This window comes from Cherax quadricarinatus, chromosome 13 (genome assembly GCF_038502225.1).
Source record: "Cherax quadricarinatus isolate ZL_2023a chromosome 13, ASM3850222v1, whole genome shotgun sequence".
NCBI lineage: Eukaryota > Metazoa > Arthropoda > Malacostraca > Decapoda > Parastacidae > Cherax > Cherax quadricarinatus.
In genome coordinates this window covers 24,775,007-24,797,584 of record NC_091304.1, presented here as the reverse complement: position 1 = coordinate 24,797,584, position 22,578 = coordinate 24,775,007, and the positions used below count along the sequence as shown (strand labels likewise).

Sequence of the window (22,578 nt, the reverse complement as noted above, 5' to 3'; positions counted from 1 at the left end):
TCTCTCATTTGCTCTCTTTTTACATTGCTTCACCACTCTCTTAACCTCTCTCTTTTTCTCCATATACTCTTCCCTCCTTGCATCACTTCTACTTTGTAAAAACTTCTCATATTCTAACTTTTTCTCCCTTACTACTCTCTTCACATCATCAATCCACCAATCGCTCCTCTTCCCTCCCACACCCACTTTCCTGTAACCACAAACTTCTGCTGAACACTAACACTACATTTTTAAAACTACCCCCATACCTCTTCGACCCCATTGCCTATGCTCTCATTAGCCCATCTATCCTCCAATAGCTGTTTATATCTTACCCTAACTGCCTCCTCTTTTAGTTTATAAACCTTCACCTCTCTCTTCCCTGATGCTTCTATTCTCCTTGTATCCCATCTACCTTTTACTCTCAGTGTAGCTACAACTAGAAAGTGATCTGATATATCTGTGGCCCCTCTATAAACATGTACATCCTGAAGTCTACTCAACAGTCTTTTATCTACCAATACATAATCCAACAAACTACTGTCATTTCGCCCTACATCATATCTTGTATACTTATTTATCCTCTTTTTCTTAAAATATGTATTACCTATAACTAAACCCCTTTCTATACAAAGTTCAATCAAAGGGCTCCCATTATCATTTACACCTGGCACCCCAAACTTACCTACCACACCCTCTCTAAAAGTTTCTCCTACTTTAGCATTCAGGTCCCCTACCACAATTACTCTCTCACTTGGTTCAAAGGCTCCTATACATTCACTTAACATCTCCCAAAATCTCTCTCTCCTCTGCATTCCTCTCTTCTCCAGGTGCATACACGCTTATTATGACCCACTTCTCGCATCCAACCTTTACTTTAATCCACATAATTCTTGCATTTACACATTCATATTCTCTTTTCTCCTTCCATAACTGATCATTCAACATTACTGCTACCCCTTCCTTTGCTCTAACTCTCACAGATACTCCAGATTTAATCCCATTTATTTCCCCCCACCGAAACTCCCCTACCCCCTTCAGCTTTGTTTCGCTTAGGGCCAGGACATCCAACTTCTTTTCATTCATAACATCAGCAATCATCTGTTTCTTGTCATCCGCACTACATCCACGCACATTTAAACATCCCAGTTTTATAAAGTTTTTCTTCTTCTCTTTTTTAGTAAATGTCTACAGGAGAAGGGGTTACTAGCCCATTGCTCCCGGCATTTTAGTCGCCTCATACGACACGCATGGCTTACGGAGGAAAGATTCTTTTCCACTTCCCCATGGACAATAGAAGAAAAAAAGAGGAACAAGAGCTATTTAGAAAAAGGAGAAAAACCTAGATGTATGTATATATATATGCATGTGCGTGTCTGTGAAGTGTGACCCAAGTGTAAGTAGGAGTAGCAAGATATCCCTGTTATCTAGCGTGTTTATGAGACAGAAAAAGAAACCAGCAATCCTACCATCATGCAAAACAGTTACAGTTATAACTAATACGTTCCTCATTTCATAGAAAATTCTATGTTGAATTTAATTATAGTACATATTTAAGTACATTTATACAAGTGTTAATAATAAACATTTACATTTAAATTTCAATATATTGCATATTGTTTATTGTGCAGTACTGTATACCAGAACTATATTAAAATTCCAGAACAGGGTACGTATGTGTAAATCCAAAATGTATTTTACTTGAAAAGAAAAAATTATTGCAATTTTTGTATCCCTTTAGTAACTATTAACCCCTGTCAAACAGCGTACATAATATGGGCTTCACCAACAATACTATGCACAGTACAGTATACAACACGTTTAAATTTTCTCGGTTACCTATACTATAACATATTTTCAAATAAATACAAAATTTCAAATCCAAATATGAATCAAACCTCCAAACACTTCCTTATCTTTTCTTTGTATGTCACAACATTACTTGGAAAAAAAAAAAAAGTATAGATGTAGTTACAAATTAAAGTAGCCAGCAAAACTAAAAACTGAACAATATTTTATCTCCATTAGGGAATTTTATTTCAGATTCGAGTTCATTTTGTTTCTGAAATCATATATCTGCAATTTCTCTCTCTTCAGCCATACAACACAATTTGAAATCTTATGGTTTGTCTTTTATTCAGCAGTATGACAAGCATGAATAAATGGGTACCACCAGAAAACCTGTGGAAAATTGAAACTTCACTAGTTGTTCATCAGTAGAAACACTGTGTAATGAAAACTTGCAAATAAAGTACTGTAGCTACAGTACCTGAGGAGGTTTCAAGGTATTTTATGTACAGTATTTTGACTGTATTAAAAAGCATACAGCAAATTTCTTTTTTTTTTTTTTTTGGCTTTTTTCATAGCAAAGATCATGAGAGTGAAAGAAGTTATTATGTGGTAAGACAAACAAGTATTTGAATTTGGGCATACTTGTATACAATGTCTACCATATAAATGAACAGATTTACACCAGATTATAATTAAATCTAAACATGCAGAATAAAATCCAGTGCAGGAATTCAGTAAAGTCAATTTATGCAAAAAATGCAACCAGGTTTGATCAAATAAAAAAGTTACACGAGTGACTCCACCTCCTTTATGGTGCTGTCATCGTTCTTGACACAGCATGGTGAACGATAACGACGATCCTCTTGGCAATCCAGATCATTAATCAAGGCGAGCACTTCATTGTTAGCAGCCATTTTGATTCAGGAGACTCACTTATTTTACACTTGTTTAACATGTACTCTACTCTAATGTCATCTAAGCAGCTGTAAGATAAGAGAGCACAAATTAAAATAACAAAAACAGTATGTAGTAAAAATTAAAAAAATGGTAATTTTTAATAGGTGTACCTTCATATATACAGTATTAATGTGATAAACAAATTTCCAATTACGAGATTTCTGGAATAATTGACAAATACAATACTATATTACATACATATTAAATCATGCATGAACGATGCAATTACGTACTTTTTTGGTACAAGTTAATCATGTGATTTTGTATCAAGTAGGTAATAAAAAAAATCAGCTTTTTTTTTTAATTAAATGTACAGTAGCTATTGATGTTTAGTATCAATATATCCACATACATCCCCAGCCGCCTTCAGTGTAGAACGGCTGAATATACAGCACGTACATATATACTCTTACTACAAGTTCAAAAAAAAAAAGCCTCTAATTATGCTTTGCATTTCGAGCCAACTGAAACTATAATAAAACTATAATAAAAAGTTTCATGGCTGCCAACTACTCTATTAAAAAAAAACTCCTAAACCTCATGTGATTTATGACAAATAATTGCAAATGACCTATTGATACTTACTGTAAAAAGCAACCATGCCCATGTCCTATTGTTCCCACATATTTTGGCCACCTACAGTGGAACCTCAGTTGTAGTATGCCTTAGTTTTCATGTGATTCGGTTTTCAACGACTTTTTTCGTCAAAATTTTATTCCAGTTTTCGTACATCCGCTCAGTTTTCGTACAGTTGAATATGGTCCATACCAAACTTGTCCACATGCCTGCACGACTCGGCCACTCATTTCCCGGAATCTAGCAGCCACACAAAGCATTCCATGCATTTGTGATTTTGAAGGGTTTAAGGCTGACCCCGACAACCCTATGCCTGTTGTGGAATCTATTGTCTTTGGGGAAGTCCACGGGGTTGGATGGGAGTGGCCAGTATGTGGAAGAGTTGGTGGATGACCACAGGGAAGAGCTAACCACTGAAGAGCTGCAAGACCTTCAACTGGAACAGCAACAGACCACAGCTAAGGAAATTGCTTCAGAGGAGGAGGAAGAGAGAGGGAAGAATGTGCCTTCTTCAATGATTAAGGATGTGTGTGTCAAGTAGAATGAGTTGCAAAGTTTCGTGGAGAAATATCACCCTAACAAAGCTGTTGCAAGCCATGTCTGCAGCAACACATTCAATGGCAATGCCTTGTCCCATTTTAGGCAAATCTTAGAGACGCCAGAAACAGACTTCTCTGGACAGATTTTTTGTGCGACAGGGGTCCAGTGACTCAAGATGGTTCTAGTGCCAGTAAAAGACAAAGAAGGGAAGTAACCCCAGATACGGCCATGATTTTTTTTTTTTTTTTTCAACAAGTCGGTCGTCTCCCACCGAGGCAGGGTGACCCAAAAAAAGAAAGAAAATCCCCAAAAAGAAAATACTTTCATCATCATTCAACACTTTCACCACACTCACACATTATCACTGCTTTTGCAGAGGTGCTCAGAATACAACAGCTTAGAAGCATATACGTATAAAGATACACAACATATCCCTCCAAACTGCCAATATCCCAAACCCCTCCTTTAAAGTGCAGGCATTGTACTTCCCATTTCCAGGACTCAAGTCCGACTATATGAAAATAACCGGTTTCCCTGAATCCCTTCACTAAATATTACCCTGCTCACACTCCAACAGATCCTCAGGTCCCAAGTATCATTCGTCTCCATTCACTCCTATCTAACACGCTCATGCACGCTTGCTGGAAGTCCAAGCCCCTCGCCCACAAAACCTCCTTTACCCCCTCTTTCCAACCCTTTCGTGGACGACCCCTACCCCTCTTTCCTTCCCCTATAGATTTATATGCTTTCCATGTCATTCTACTTTGATCCATTCTCTCTAAATGACCAAACCACCTCAACAACCCCTCTTTTGCCCTCTGACTAATGCTTTTATTAACTCCACACCTTCTCCTAATTTCCACACTCCGAATTTTCTGCATAATATTTACACCACACATTGCCCTTAGACAGGACATCTCCACTGCCTCCAACCGTCTCCTCGCTGCTGCATTTACCACCCAAGCTTCACATCCATACAAGAGTGTTGGTACTACTATACTTTCATACATTCCCTTCTTTGCCTCCATAGATAACGTTTTTTGACTCCATATATACCTCAACGCACCACTCACCTTTTTTCCCTCATCAATTCTATGATTAACCTCATCCTTCATAAATCCATCCGCCGACACTTCAACTCCCAAGTACGTATCTGAAAACATTTACTTCTTCCATACTACTCCTCCCCAATTTGATATCCAATTTTTCTTTATCTAAATCATTTGATACCCTCATCACCTTACTCTTTTCTATGTTCACTTTCAACTTTCTACCTTTACACACATTTTCAAACTCATCCACTAACCTTTGCAATTTTTCTTTAGAATCTCCCATAATCACAGTATCATCAGCAAAAAGTAACTGTGTCAATTCCCATTTTGAATTTGATTCCCCATAATTTAATCCCACCCCTCTTCCGAACACCCTAGCATTTACTTCTTTTACAACCCCATCTATAAATATATTAAACAACCATGGTGACATTACACATCCCTGTCTAAGACCTACTTTTACCGGGAAGTATTCTCCCTCTCTTCTACATACCCTAACCTGAGCCTCACTATCCTCATAAAAGCTCTTTACAGCATTTAGTAACTTACCACCTATTCCATATACTTGCAACATCTGCCACATTGCTCCTCTATCCACTCTATCATATGCCTTTTCTAAATCCATAAATGCAATAAAAACTTCCCTACCTTTATCTAAATATTGTTCACATATATGCTTCAATGTAAACACTTGATCTACACATCCCCTACCCACTCTGAAGCCTCCTTGCTCATCTGCAATTCTACCTGAATTAATTATGGATAGAGATTTCCTTTCCAAACGATAACCTCTCCTCCTCCCTGTCCCCTCCTCGCCATCTTCCATACGCCAACAAGAGTCTTCAGTAAGGGTAAAAGTGATGTTAAATGTTCATTTATCCATTTCATTAGTCATTTATATTTATTTTTCATTGGTTTCTGTATGTAGAACTACAGTTATTCTCTATAAAATGTGTTTTTGTTAATATTTTTGGGTGTCTGGAACGGATTAATTGGATTTACATTATTTCTCATGGGAAATATTGCTTCAGTTTTTGTACGATTCGGTTTTTGTCAGACTTTTTTTGAACGGATTAATCACGAAAAATGAGGTTCCACCATAATTATTTTTTTTCTGTAGCCGACTACCAGTTCCGCCTCCTGTCTCTAGATGTTCACATGTACCACCATTAACTTTCAGGCAATCCAAATCTTGTCTTTTTCACTTTTTTATCTTGGCTTTTTTACCAATTAGTTTCTTACTGTTATATGCTACTGATAAGTGTTAGTTTAATACAAATCGTAGTTTTAGCATGTCCAAAATGTTCTGCACAATTTATGGCTTTCCAAATGGTTTGTTCTTTTCAAACTACTGTAATTTTAACTTTTGCATACTCTTTTGAATAAAATTCACATTCATTTGGTGACTAGTTATTAAAACACTAATTAAATCCCTTGTTTGATCTCCATACAACATACTGTATTAGATACCATTTGAAAAATAAATAAATAATATTTGCAACTTATTATGAAAGCACAAATCAAAATACAGTGGTCCCTCATTTATCGTATTTAATCTGTTCCTGGAGGTGCTACTATTATCGAAATCTACAATTTTCGAATCAATTTTCCCCATAAGAAATAATGTAAATACAAGTTTGGAAGGGGAATCCCATTCCATCAACACCTCAGGTACCAATTGCTTTTCTGGGGTTACTTCTCTGTTTCTTAATGCCACTAGGACCAACTTGAGAGTCACTGGAGTCCTGTCTCGAAAAATAACTGTCCAGAGAGCTCTTTTTCTGGCGTCTCTTTAACACTTCCCTAAAATGGGCCAAGACTTTGTCACTGTACATGTTGCCAACATGGCTTGCAACAGCCTTGCCAGGGTGATGTTTCTCCATAAATCTTTCCATCTTACCCCACATTTCAAAAATCTCCTTAATTTCTGAAGAAGGCACCTTCTTCCATCTCTCTTCCTCCTCCTCTGCAGCAAGATTCTGAGCTGCAATCTGTTGCTCTTGCTGCTGAAGCTCTTGCAGCTCCTCAGTGGTGAGCTCTTCATTGTGGTCTTCCACCAACTCTTCCACATCCTCCAAACTCACATCCAACCCCATGGAACTCCCCAGTGCCACAATAGATTTAACAACAGACATAGGCTCATCAGGGTCTGCCCCAAACCCTTCAAAATCCCTCTTGTCGACACAATCTGGCCACAATTTTCTCCAAGCAGAGTTCAAAGTACTGGTAGTCACTTCCTCCCAAGCCGTACCTATAAGGGTTATGCAATGGAGGATGCTGAAGTGTTCTCTCCAAAAATCTCTTAGGGTCAAGTGAGTGTCTGAGGTCACATTCAAGCACCTTTGAAACATTGCTTTGGTGTAGAGTTTTGTAAAGTTTGCAATGACCTGCTGGTCCATGGACTGGAGGAGAGGAGTGGTATTCGGGGGCAAGAACTTTACTGTGATGAACCCAAACTCCTTGAGAATTAGGTCATCCAAGTTCGGAGGATGAGCAGGTGCATTGTCCATTACTAGTAGGCACTTGAGATCCAATTTATTTTCCAGGAGGTAATTCTTCACACTAGGGCCAAACACTTCATTGAACCACTCGGCGAAAATTTCCCTCGTGACCCATGCCTTACTATTAGATTTCCAAAACACACACAATTTACTCTTCATAACATTGTTTTTCCTGAAGACTCTGTGATTTTCAGAATGGTACACTAGTAACAGCTTCACTTTGAAATCCCCACTAGGATTAGCACAGAACATGAGCGTCAGCCTGTCTTTCATAGGCTTGTGTCCTGACAGTGCCTTTTCCTCCTGTGTAATGTAGGTCCTCTTTGGCATTTTCTTCCAAAAGAGGCCCGTTTCGTTACAACTGAACACTTGTTCAGGTTTCAGTCCTTCAGCCTCTATGTACTCCTTGAATTCATGCACTTCAGCCACTTTGTGGTCCGAACTGGCAGCCTCACCATGCCTTACCACACTGTATATGCCAGTACGGTTTTTAAATCTCTCAAACCAACCTTTGCCTGCCTTAAATTCACTCACATCACCACTAGTTGCAGGCAATTTCTTTACCAGATCGTCGTGCAACTGCCTAGCCTTTTCACAAATAATCGACATCATAATACTATCTCCTGCTAATTGTTTCTCGTTTATCCACACCAACAATAACTTCTCGACCTCTTCGAGTACTGGTGATCTCATTTTTGTCAGCATATTTACCCTCCTTTGCAACAACAGCGTCCTTGATTTCCTTTTTCTTGGCCACGATGGAACATATGGTTGTATAGGGTTTGTTATACATCCTGGCCAGTTCGGCCACACTTAAACCACTTTCATATTGTTCAATGATGTTTTTCTTCAATTCAATCGTATTTCTCACCTTCTTTACCAAAGGCTTGGCACTAGGAGCTTTCTTTGGAGCCATGGTAGCTTATTTAGTACTTGCAAGCACTGAAATGAATGGAATACAATTATGAAATATTTCGTAGGAGCAAGTGAGGGGACCGTCACTCACTGGTAAACAATGCCACACTGGCTGGGAAGAGAGGCCACCCCAGCTCACAGCGTGGGTACGCGTCCCGGATGAACTACTATTCGCAAGTCAATCTACGATTAGCGAGCCCATGTTTATACGAAAATATCGCTATGATTTCCGAAATCTACAACTCTCGAGCCATACGATTATCGAGGGACCACTGTAAATAGTTTCATGTTAATTAAAATATTTCTTAGCTCTCCTACTGTAACCATACTGACTTGATTTTCAACCAAATATTTGGTATTAATTAAACATTATTGTATGAGTTGTGTGTTTTATGACAAATTCCCATGAAGACTGCACTACTCACATTATTATATGCATACAAGATTCACAAATAAAAAAAAACTGAACATAGAATTAAGTGTCCAGGTGCTGTACCTCAGTTATAAATTATCTAGAATAGTGTGAATTATTTTCACAAAAGAGCCCCAACCCCTTTTTTTACAATCTACATATTTGTAATAATAAAACAAAAAATCCATGAGAATGAATAGTACAATCAAATAATTAAAAACAATACTAGCAGAGAAAGTTGCATTGATATGCCTTATCATATTGTTCCAGTCATGTACAGTATACATGTATATGCAATAAGAATAAAAAAAATCCAGGCAATAATTCAAAGCAATTTTTATTCTGGCTAAATACTCAGATTTTTTACAAATTAGTTTCAATTTTTACAATGTTTGCATTAGGCACATTATTATAGGCATACAACAGTAATAAATGCTGAAGATATAGGTGGCTTGTAGCCTAGTTGGCAAAGCTCTCACTTCAGATACTGAGGGTACAGGTTCGATTCCCAGCAAGGGTGGAAACATTGGATGTGTTCCTTACACCTGTTGTCCATGTTCACCCATCAGAAAAATGGGTACCTGGGTGTTAATCAAAAGGTTTGGGTCACATCCTGACACAAAAATTGACCTAATGTGCCCAAAATGCTCTGCACAACAAGGGGCTTTCTATATAGTAGTATGCCACTGATGTCAGCTAGGCCTGTACACCTTGTATATGTACTTGTAGAAATGAAAATACAATGGTACCCTGAGTTTCGTACAGCTCCCAACTCGAACAATTATATGAGTGTATTATTGTAAGTGCTTTTGTAAGTTTATTTTTGGGGGTCTGAAACGGACTAATCTAATTTCCATTGTTCCTTATGGAAACAAATTTGTTTGGTAACGGTACTCGAACAGCCTTCTGGAATGAATTATGGCCGAAACTCAGGGTACCACTGTATTATATTACAGCCTCTCCTCACTTAGTGACATATTTGTTTACTGACGCCTTGGACTTACGACGGGCTCTCTGACCAGTATACATACCTAAATAATATATATCAGACCTGATTTTCTCTATCCTGTTTATTACAATATACAGTACACTACCACAAACATTTAAAAAAATACCAGAAATGTTATAAAAGATGCAAAAGTGACATTAAAACAATATCAAAGAAGGTCGACACAAACCCACTACCATTATAGTATGCTCCTCACTTAACGGCGAATTCGTTTACCGATGTGGTCCTAGGAACAGAACTCTGCCGTAAAGTGAGGACAGGCTGTATATTAATTATTATTATTATTATTATTATTATTATTATTATTATTATTATTATTATTATTATAGGATAGCCCAATGAAGCAAACAGTTGCTCAACTTATTTTTACAGCAATTACAATTTGCCCCTTTTTCAAAAGAACATTAAAATGAAATCTATGCAATAAGCATTATTATACAATTTTATCATAAGAATAGAAGAAGGAATTTTATGCAATAACTTGTAGCTTAAAGGTCTTATCAAAAAATTACAAGGAAATTCCATGCAATAAGCCTTATCATAATACCAAAAAAAAAAAAAAATCCATACAATAAGCCCAATCCTGTATAACAAGACTACAAGAAAATTTCATGCAACAAGCTTTATCAGAATATTATAAAAAGTAAAAAAAAGTAATATGTACATGCAATAAACCTTGTTATGTTCCATCATTATAACACCACAAAACAGTGACCTTTGCTATTCAGTGAGCCATATCATATGGACTCCACATGCATGCATATACTTTCAGTATTGATCTTACAATAAGGATGATAACCTTGGCAGCAAGACAATTATGTAACTGATTGGCATACAGGTTTTTGAAAACTGATCCTAATTTGTAAAGCTCTATCGTTATTATTATTCTTGGTCACAGACAGGGAATAATAGCTCATGAAATATGACTAGTTATATTAGATAAACATTTCAAAAACTTTAGATACACGAGGATATGCCATAAGTGTAGTATCATTATTATATTCATGAGGAAGTGCTAGACCCTTAAGAGTCCCACAGTGCCTCAATTATTACAATACTGTACTATGCATATGGCTACAATGTAAATGTACTCAGTGATGTATGTATGTATGTATGTATGTATGTATGTATGTATGTATGTATGTATGTATGTATGTATGTATGTATGTATGTATGTATGTGTATGTATGTGCAAAACAACCACTCTCAAAGAATAGAGAAATTCCAAGCGCTTTCGTGACTACTCACATTATCAAGGAACTATGAAAGTAAAGCATCCAAGGAAGCTATATAAGGGGTCTGGCCAGCACCTCACTATCAGATCCCACAACGGTTAAACACCTGACGCACGCCGACCCAACTTGGATAGGTCCTTTGCACAACTCACCCACAAACTATTCTACTCAAGAAAATTTAAAAATTATTATTTGTCCAGTGTATTATTAAATTCTTCCCAAATTCTATTAATTATAAATGGATCTAATTTATATAAACCAAAGGAAATATTCATATTATTGTCAAAACTGCTTTTTATGAAACAAGATTCAATTATATTCCTGTCGACCATGGACTTGCTTGATACTACTTTCTCAACGTTTTGAAAATCAATTGGATGGTTAAAATCTCTTACATGAATAAATAGAGCATTGGAATCTTGTCCAGTTCTAATGTTATATTTATGTTGTTTTAATCTAAGTTCGAGATTTTTACCAGTTTGACTGTAATAAACTTTATCGCAAATTTTACAAGGAATCTTATAGACACATCCATCAGCATTTTGGGGGGAATTCTTTATCAAAAGTTTTTTTACTGGATCAAGATTTTTGAATACAACTTTAATATTAAAAGTCTTAAGAAGAGAAGGCATATCAACCAAGTTTTCATGGTAAGGGAGAACCAACATATTTTTAGTTGAATAAGGCTGGTTGTCCCTTTTTGGATTGTAAAAAGTATTTCTAGCAACTTTAAAAGATTTATCAATTACATTTCTTGGGTATTTTAAATCATTACCTATTTCATAAATTTTGGATATTTCCTCATCTATGAACTCAGGACTACAAATTCGTAAAGCTCTCAAAAACATTGATGAGAAAACAGACAGTTTGACTATCTTGATGCGAGGAATATTATAAAATGTATGTATGTATGTATGTATGTAAAGTGTCCCATGACCTGGCAGGCAATGCTCTCACTTCACGTACTGTCTGTGGTTCGATCCTGGAAAGGGTGTAAACGTTGGGTGTGTTTCCTTACACCTGCTGTCCCCACTCAAAAATCAAAACAAAATCTTGTCTCTCAGCTCTCGTATGTGTGTATGTACATCCTCTCAAAATCTTCCTTGACAACTATAACAGAACACACACACTCACAATACAAGACACAAATCACTCTTCGATATCCCTCAAGTACATCTCTCCCTATAAAAAAATGCTATGCACATAAAAGTTCCTAAGATCTGGAATTCATTGCCAGAGAACACTAAAGGACCCCTGCCTGCAAATCAATTTAAGGTTCAACTTAGAAATCACCTACTCACCCAAAATTAACCAAACAAACTGTAATCAATACCTAAATAATATAAGTCTACTTAACTTAGACTTAGTTCAACTTCACCACTATATGTGAAAATTTGTCTGGACTGCCTCCATGTGAGTTGTCTACCCTAGCAAGCTCTGTTGACACTGAGCTCTGAGGTCAGTACCTCAGCCTCACAAGTGGCTTATAGGACAGATTTCCATAAATGACTGATGTTGCAAGAAATCTCGCCCGCATGCACGAATAAAGGACTAACTTACTTGGTGTTGGAGTATGTATCCCAGTCTTCAACCTCCCTAAGCTTTAGCCCCTCTGGACTTTCCCTTAGAACCACGTGCAACCGGGAGCTTTAATTCCTGCAATATTCAGTCGGTATTAGTGACCTGCCTGCACCTCAGAAATTTGTTTCCAAGGGGGTGTATCCCCTAGTATAACTATGCAGAAAGTGATGCTAGCTTCTAAGCCTAATGAGGAGACGCCGGTACGTACTGGTCATTGGTGGCCCGGCTGCACAAAGGCCCACAGCTCAACTCACTCGCATATTCCCCCAGAAACTGGCCAGAATACTGAGAAAGAAAGGGAGATCTTGTCTTACTGTATGGGCCTGACGGAGGAGGCCATCTACGGTACTTTGAGATTCCTCCGCCGTAATTCCCCAGGGCCTAGTATGTGTAGACACGTGGGGTGCCGCTCTGATGTTCACGGCGATGTCCTCTTTCCGCGTTCTCGGCAAAGAAGAAGGCACTGGAGTCTCAAAACCCCGTGCCTAGCATTCAAAACTTGAGCTGCCAGTTCTCCCTAGTTAACATAACCTAGGGTCTTCCTATATTACCCGCCTATTACTACCTACGTTAAGGTCTTAGGTCTACATTATTATTATCTACAGTTGCCTCAATAGTCCTAATATTAGTTCACTAACAATATAAACTACCTACCTCTTCCTCGAAAGGTAAATCTATCAATTAAAATGTACCTTCCAACCACCTTCGCCAACCCGGGTGTATGTATGTGTTTTGGGGTGGATGTAAGGGCCAGCAGAACTCGGACAGAACTCAGGCCTTCATACGATGTATCTGCCCTGTGGAACTTTAGGACCGAATAAGTTCCCACACTATATATTGAGCTAAGGATTACTCAACCATAAACTCATTACTTATAAATTAATGCTTAAATTTCTTTGCATTAAACACAGTGGACCCTCGACTAACGCTATTAATCCGTTCCTGAGAGCTCATCGTTAGTCAAAATTATCGTTAGTCAAGTTAATTTTCCCCATAAGAAATAATGGAAATCAAATTAATCCGTGTAAGACACCCCAAAGTATGAAAAAAAAATTGTTTTTACCACATGAAATATTAATTTTAATACACACACACTGAAGAAGACATGCACAGTTACATGACACTTACCTTTATTGAAGATCAGGTGGTGATTGATGGGATGGGAGGAGGGGAGAGTGTCGATGGTCTTAGTGTTTAGAAGGGGAATCCCCTTCCATTAGGACTTGAGGTGGCAAGTCCTTTTCCGGGGTTACTTCCCTTTCTTTTAAATCTCTCAAACCAACCTTTACTGGCCTTAAATTCACTCATCACCACTAGTTGCTGGCATTTTTTTAATTAAATCGTCATGCAACTTCCTAGCCTTTTCACATATGATCGCTTGAGAGATGCTATCTCCTGCTATCTGTTTTTCGTTTATCCACACCAATAACAGTCTCTCAACATCTTCCATCACTTGCGATCTAAGCTTCGAAAACATAGTTGCACCTTTGGCAAGAACAGCTTCCTTGATTGCCGTTTTCTTGCCCACAATAGTAGCGATGGTTGATTGGGGTTTTGTGTACAACCTGGCCAGCTCGGAGACACGCACTCCACTTTCATACTTAGCAATGATCTCTTTCTTCATATCCATAGTAATTCTCACCCTTTTTGCTGTAGGGTTGGCACTAGAAGCTTTCTTGGGGCCCATGGTGATTTATTTTGCAGATGCAATCACTAAAAAGGCTGTGATAATATGAAATGTTCCGATTGTATGCTTGGAAGCGACCGCGGTGGCTGGCTGGCTTGTAAACACTGGCCAGAAGTGGATGCGTCTCAGACGGAATGAATAGTATTGGTCGAGTTTTTTAGCGCTAGTCGAGGCAAAATTTTTGCATTAAAATGTATCGCTAATCGGATTTATCGTTAATCGATGCTATCGTTGGTCGAGGGTCCACTGTATTATTAACCCTTTGAGGGTTTTGGACATACTAGTATGGCTTACGCGCAGGGGTTTTTGACGTACTAGTACGCATAAATTCTAGCGCCGTCAAATCTTGCGGGAAAAGGCTGGTAGGCCTAGATATGAGAGAATGGGTCTGTGTGGTCGGTGTGCGTGGTAGAAAAAAAATCTTGGACCCAGTGGTGCATTGTGGGAATGCCATCTTAGTAAACAATGTCCACCATGCCTCGCGGTAAGAAGCTCCTCACTCCTCGGCGAATTGGGACACTTTTGTTCCCCATTGACAGTTCTAATACATTAAAATGGTATAAAATACCGACAGGTTGTTAGGTAAGACACATATGCAACAGTTAGGTATCTTTATTTCGAAACGTTTCGCCTACACAGTAGGCTTCTTCAGTCGAGTACAGAAAAGTTGATAGAAGCAGAAGAGACTTGAAGACGATGTAATCAGTCCATCACCCTTAAAGTTTTGAGGTGGGACTGACCACCTCAAAACTTTAAGGGTGATGGACTGATTACATCGTCTTCAAGTCTCTTCTGCTTCTATCAACTTTTCTGTACTCGACTGAGGAAGCCTACTGTGTAGGCGAAACGTTTCGAAATAAAGATACCTAACTGTTGCATATGTGTCTTACCTAACAGTTCTAATACAGATGGAAGTGCCAGTGAAGATGAGTTTCAAGGTTTTGGTGAGGTTTTGACCGAAACTAATGACCATAACATCGGTAATAGTGAGGAAAACCCAGATGACCCTCAGCCTTCCACCTCTGGTGCTGGGCCGTCTTGTTCACGTTCAGTTGTACCAGAATCCAAGAGGAAACTCCTATTTTCCCAAATCCCAGACTCAGATGAGAGCATTTGTGATGATAGTGATAGTGAATATGAACTACAAGCTCTTCAAACTAGTTCCAGTAGTGTTAGTGAAGTGCAATATTCCCCAGTGAAGCGTCAGTATATACGACGATATATGCGCTCTGGTAGTGTGCCATATGCTATTCCAAGGGGAAGGAGCACATCTCGGAGTACATCCCGTGGCTGTACAACAGGAACAGACAGTGAAAATGACGATGATACTGTTGTAATTGGGATGGAAAATGTGCGTGGTGGTAGTGGTGCCAGCGGTGAGGCACCAGCAGTGGGCCATGCTGCCACCCACGCCGCTGCCTCAGCTGATCTACAACAAAGGCCACCATCCCCCACCCACCCACCACACCAGCCTCCACAACCACAACCACCTGTCATTGTCCAGTACCCACCAGCTGACCGCACCTGGGATTGGCAGGAAGCTGTCAATTTTGTTCTAAATCCCCACCAGTTTGATGACAGCCAAAGTGGAATACGGCCATCTTGTACACTTGGGAACAATGCCACTGAACTGGAATGTTTCGAGTTATTCTTTGACGAACCCCTGATGGAAAGTATTGTCATGGAAAGCAACACATACTACGAGTACACCATGGCAAACACATTACTTTCACCAAAATCACGTCTACACCAGTGGAAAGAGGCAACTGTGGCTGAGATGTATTTTTTCTTTGCCACAATAATGCTTATGCCACATGTGTATAAGCACAAAGTGAAATCATACTGGTCAACAGACCGCCTGATTGCAACCCCAGGTTTCAGTGATATAATGCCAGTGAATCGATTTGTGCTAATGTTACGTATGCTTCACTTCTCAAGACAAAACCAGGCCTGACAGAAACGACAGGTTATATAAGATTAGGAATGCGTTTGTGTATCTGAAAGAGAAATTCAGTACGCATTTTTATCCCTTCAGGAAGCTTGTAATTGACGAGTCTTTGATTCTGTTCAAAGGAAGACTCTCTTTCAAGCAGTATATACCAAGCAAGAGGAAACACTTTGGTATAAAGTTGTTTGTGCTTGTTACAGTGATTGTTACAGTGGTCTGGTATTGGATATTATTGTGTACACTGGAAGTTATACATTGCAAAATACCAGGAAGTTATTGGGCATCTCTGGTGATGTGGTTAGAACAATGATAGAACCATACCTTGGTAAGGGGCATACATATATTATTTACGGATAACTGGTACACAAGCCCCTCACTCAGTGATTTTTTGCGAGTGAACATGACAGATGTGTGTGGCACAGTGCGTGCAAATCGGAAACATATGCCCAGGTTTGACGCTGGCACTCGTAGAGGTGAAGTGCAGGCGTTTGCCGCCAATAACATCATGGCATTTCGGTGTCATGACAAACGAGATGTCACACTGTTATCATCAGTTCACCCTAATGAAATGGCAGACAGTGGCAGGCAGCATAGAGAGAGCAATGAACCCATTCTAAAACCTGCAGCTGTGATTGATTACACCTTCAACATGCGTTCAGTGGACAAATGTGACATGCAGACTGGGTTTGCTGATTGTGTTCGCAAGAGTTATAAGTGGTACATCAAACTCTTTTTCCATCTTCTGGACATTTCCATGCTCAATGCTTATAATATGTATAAGATGAGGACCAGAAACAAACCACAGTACGGCAAATTCTGTTCGTCTGTCATCAGACAAATAGTATTCAAGTACCAAGGAAGAACACCTGCAATTGACAGCCCACCAAATTATCAACAACTACCTGCTCGTCTGAAGCATGGTGATCACTTCCTAGTAAAACTGCCTGCTACTGCTTTCAAGAAAAAGGCTCAGAAGAGGTGTTACGTCTGTGCACATACAAAAAAACGCCCACAATGCAGAGACACTCGTTTTATGTGTGAGGAATGTAAAACACCACTTTGCATGACACCATGTTTCAGAGACTTCCACAGGCTGCAGAACTTCTAGAAACATGTCCTGTGACTGTATATGTGTATATAAAATATAGAAAAATAGTAATAAACAACATTTCATATCGTTTGTTTGTGTAAATATTTTCTATAAACAAAATAATGACAACAGTGTTTATGCCCTTATTGTGTAGTAGTGAAAAAGAAATAACTTACAAAATACTGATCATATTGGTCTCAGAGGCCATAAAAGTTACTCAGAAAAAGAAAAATTGAAAAATACCGGGTGACGGCAGTCGGCGATGTTACCAGATGTTGTTCAATTTTGGCAAACTTCACGCCTCCATATCTCGGCAAGTATTGATGATAAAAAATTTTTGTTTAGCCTATAATGTTTAGAAAAAAAAAACTATTTTTTCATAAGAAAAAATAATTTTTTTTTTTTTAAATTTGGCCGACCCTGAGAACGAGTTTCTGAGAGGGCCTGTCGACCCTCAAAGGGTTAAATTGTAATAATTATTAATTCCATTTAATTGCTCTAAATGATATTAAACTGAAATAATATCAAATTGTAAACTGTGTTTTTTAAATTATCCCATTGCAATATACCCACATTGTAAATTAAGTCCATTTGTACAATTATTTGAAATAATATCAGTTTTATACGCTAATTGTACACTGTAATTACTGTATCACTGTAACACATCACTGCCCACATAATTATTTGTTATTGTCTGTTACTGTAAATTGTTTTCAAGCTGCTCCATTGAAATATTTCCATAGTATAAATTAACCCAAAATGTACCACTATTTGTAATTATGTAAGTTTTATAAGCTAAATTTAAAACTGTAATTAATGTACTCACTGTAACTCATCAACATCCAAATAATAACCTGTTATTGCCTTCCTAATCTAAAGTTAATATTAAGTTTGCCTGAAATGCTCTGCATACAAAGGGGCTTTTGGCATGTACACCCAACTATAATATTCTTTTGTAAAACTATGTATTTTTTTTTTTTTATCATCACACTGGCCGATTCCCACCAAGGCAGGGTGGCCCGAAAAAGAAAAACTTTCACCATCATTCACTCCATCACTGTCTTGCCAGAAGGGTGCTTTACACTACAGTTTTTAAACTGCAACATTAACACCCCTCTTTTGTAAAACTATGTATCATATCACAATAAAATTATTATCATTATTATTATATGTATGTACGTATACGGATACAATGTACACATACTCAAGAGTGGCAATGAAGTCTTGTTACTGCAGTAATAATTCACGAGGTCTCAAAGGAAAAACTGTTATGTACAGAAGATAAGAATCAATGACCCTCATGAAAATAAGTCATTGTTAACTTGGCAGGTGGTGCAACATTCCCCAATGAAAAACAGGGGTACCATAAGTACACTAAGAGACAACACAGTAAGTATCAGGGAGGCCAAAGACTGTCCTACTGCCTCCCAGCATACATAAGGGGGATTACCAACAGACACCTGGCTGTCTTTAAGAAGGCCCTGGGCAGGCACCTAAAGGCAGTACAGTGGTACCCAAGTTTCGAACAGCTCCTAACTCGAATAATTATGTAAGTGTATTTTTGTAAGTGCTTTTTAAGTGTATTTTTGGGGGTCTGAAATGGACTAATCTAATTTACGTTAAATCTTTACATTATTCCTTATGGGAACAAATTCGTTTGAACGGCCTTCTGGAACGAATTAAGTTCGTAACTCGAGGTACCACTGTACCTGACCAGCCAGGCTGTGGCCTGTATGGTGGTTTGCATGTTACCAGCAGTAACAGCCTGGTTGATCAGACCCTGATTCACCATGAAGCCTGGTCATGGACCAGACTGCAGAGGCACTGACCCTCGGAATATCCTTCAGGTAAGATAAGATAAGATAAGATTTCGTTTGGATTTTTAACCCCGGAGGGTTAGCCACCCAGGATAACCCAAGAAAGTCAGTGCGTCATCGAGGACTGTCTAACTTATTTCCATTGGGGTCCTTAATCCTGTCCCCCAGGATGCGACCCACACCAGTCGACTAATACCCAGGTACCTATTTGCTGCTAGGTGAACAGGACAACAGGTGTAAGGAAACGTGTCGAAATGTTTCCACCCGCCAGGAATCGAACCCGGGCCCACCGTGTGTGAAGCGGGAGCTTTAGCCACCAGGCCACCCACCAGTCTACATGCAGTAATGTACATGTGTCTACCTTTATCGTCTAAGTGTTTATTTAGGTGTAGGTACACATAAGTAGTTACACAAATTTAGATGATTACAATTATCATATATAGCAACATATGTGTAAATTATCCACCAGGATAACCCAAAAAAAGGTCAGATGAAATTACTTATTTCCATTGTGGTCCTTGTATTATCTTATTATTAAAAAACTAGCTCTAAGATACAGTAGAAATGAATCATGATTATAACCTTAACATTTAAAACAGCCAAGTAACTCTAACTGTGTGAAAATTAGTTAAAGTAAGAAAAGATAGATGCAACATGAATAGAGTGGAAAAGATATGAGATTTTGATAAAGAATTAATTTTTCATTTTCACAGCAGTACCACAAGTAAAATATACTTAGTATCATGTTAAGTTTCTTAGACGTTTTATAGTAGGTGCCATTTTATTCTTAATGAAAACCTAAAATTACTGCAAGGGAGACTTTGTTGCGACTAGGAAAATATTGAACTGATAAGATACTCTGAATGAATATATCTTTAGTGTTAACTATAGACAATATCCTGTTTCAAAACTCAGTTTTAAGTAACTATTATAGATTACAGTTTCATCTGCCCTAAATGTAAGGACTATAACTTTTAAATAGAGCAAACATAAGATGAGGTGAGGCTGCCTCCACACAGGAATCACGTGTGCTCCCTCCCTCTCCTTGCTTTATACAAGAAATTCACAAACACATGAAGTACAAGACATTTCAGGCTGCCCAAGGAATACTAGAAGCCACAAGAAACACTCACGGGCAGTAAGGAGGAGGATAAACGAGGGTAGGAAGATACCGTGTAGAGGAGCGTCAGAGTACAGTGTTGGGTGGGTGGCTGTGTTGACACACTGAGTGTTTGTCTAGCCTGGCTGACACACTTACACCATCACCCTCTCTTATCTTGCCCTCATCACACACACTCACACTCATTTGTACCATCACCTAAGGTTTTCGACTGCTACTACTCAGCTATTAGTTCACATTTTACAGTACATAATATATGTATTTACATCACTAAGTAGTATATGAATATTACTCGGCGAATTTCGGCCATTAATTATAGTTCAACTTGTACAAATTACGTTTGTTCTACAGACTGGATACTATTTTGGTGGGCAAATTATAAAAAAAAATAACTTAACCCATCAACACCCACTTAACCTAAACCAGAAATGCACTGCATACTAGTAGCTTTCTTTTATGTCTAACAATGCTTTATTATATGTAAACTATATGAGTTTTGTACTGTTGAACTAAATAAAAAAATAAGTTATAATAACCTAACTTAACGCGCTGCACAGCACGTCGTGTCATGTGCCTGACCTAATGTTAACAAAGACTCGCCAGTACCGATCTCCGAGTATGGTTAAGTTACAAAGATAAGATTTCGTTCGGATTTTTAACCCCGGAGGGTTAGCCACCCAGGATAACCCAAGAAAGTCAGCGAGTCATCGAGAACTGTCTTACTTATTTCCATTTTGGTTATCAATCTTGTCCCCCAGGATGCGACCCATACCAGTCAACTAACGCCCAGGTACCTATTTGCTGCTAGGTGAACAGGATGACAGGTGTAAGGAAACGTGTCGAAATGTTTCCACCCGCCGGGAATCGAACCCGGGCCCTCCGTGTGTGAAGCGGGTACGTAGGTTATTTTAGGCTGCGTTATTTTTTTTTTATCTGCACAAAATAATATCTCAGATGTACAATAAACTTAATATTATACAATTCAAACTATAATTAATGACTGATATCTGGCAAATAGCAGTCGTCTACTTTCACTACAATTTTTATAACTACGTCCCTGAATAACTCTTCAGTGGTATTAATGTTTACTTAGAACCAGCTGACACCCGTCCCAACTTATCTTACTCTCCTACCCGACTTTACTCTACCAATGTAGGATATTTGAAGAACTTATGACATTACCCTTGACAGTGGTAGTCTGTTGATCTTGGGCCGGTTGACACGCTTAATTCCCTTCTCTCTCATCCTTCACTTTATGTTGAAATATTCACGAAGACAATACCAAGGTCATGTGGACGCTGTCCACATGGACACTAACATCAAAGATGCAGCAGTATCTATTATAAGATGTAAAACAAACTCTCAGGTGTTTATACACACAGATGCAACTGAAACTCAGATGCCTGAATCCGACCAGGTCAGTGGTCGCTTTGCCATGACCTCTGCTGCTGAAGGTGCTTCAGTAAACTAGGTCATTAGCACAACAGGTACACATTGTACAGGACGCCAACTGCCATGACCTGCCATAGTCACTGCTTCAGTCACATCATTACTTAGATCTCACATCATGTGTGCTTTTTAATGCGAAAAAAAAATATCCCGAGTCAACTTGTTCACAAATATTAAAAAAAAAACTCTAAATATTTAATTCAGAATAACATGTTATAATTTTTTGGAAAAACATTCACTAACTTTGCATATTGTAATTAACTCATAACAATTGTAACTTGCTAATCAAGAGAGCAGTTCTGCCGTACTTTCGAGTGCTTCCTCTGACCAAGCGACGGTGCTCAAAAGAAGGGTTGCAATTTTATGCGGCTATGTGGGTTTAGCGCTTAGTTTTGATTATAATAATAATATTGGGAGTTTTTTTTCCATTCCATATCTATTGTTAAATGTAAATAACCAGTATCAAATTGTTACTGTTATGACAATTTACTTGAGTATTACATAAATCATAATCACAGAGCAAGTAAAACTATTAAAAATATGTTTCTTATATTATGTGTGTTGAAAGAAAGAAAGAATAATATTGGGCTATGTAAGTTTCATTTTGCATATTTCGTTAAACAAATTGTTTTCTCTGAAATATTTCCTACGAAGATAAGCTGAAAACACTGAATTTGTCCTCTCTGATATCGAGGAAATAATGAGTGAGCTACTCATGTCCCAATATGACTCAGTTTTTAGCAAGCCACTAACCAGACTGAGAGTCCAAGACCTAAATTATTTTTTTTAGGAGCGAGACAGAATTTGGTAGACTCAAACCTATCCGATATTATCCTGACGCCAAATGACTTTAAAAAAGCGATAAATGATATGTCCATGCACTCTGCCCCAGGCCCTGACTCATGGAACTCCGTGTTCA

At 38.3% G+C, this 22,578-nt stretch overlaps 1 long non-coding RNA gene across 1 annotated transcript; it reads right to left on the bottom strand.

Moving 5' to 3' along the window:
• Positions 1-414: 414 nt before the first annotated feature.
• Positions 415-21,740, bottom strand: LOC128688714 (uncharacterized). Its single transcript, XR_011391961.1, has 3 exons — positions 21,393-21,740; positions 2,574-2,753; positions 415-2,160 (listed from the first exon to the last, which is right to left on the bottom strand). It is a non-coding gene; the product is annotated as an uncharacterized lncRNA (long non-coding RNA).
• Positions 21,741-22,578: the final 838 nt, after the last annotated feature.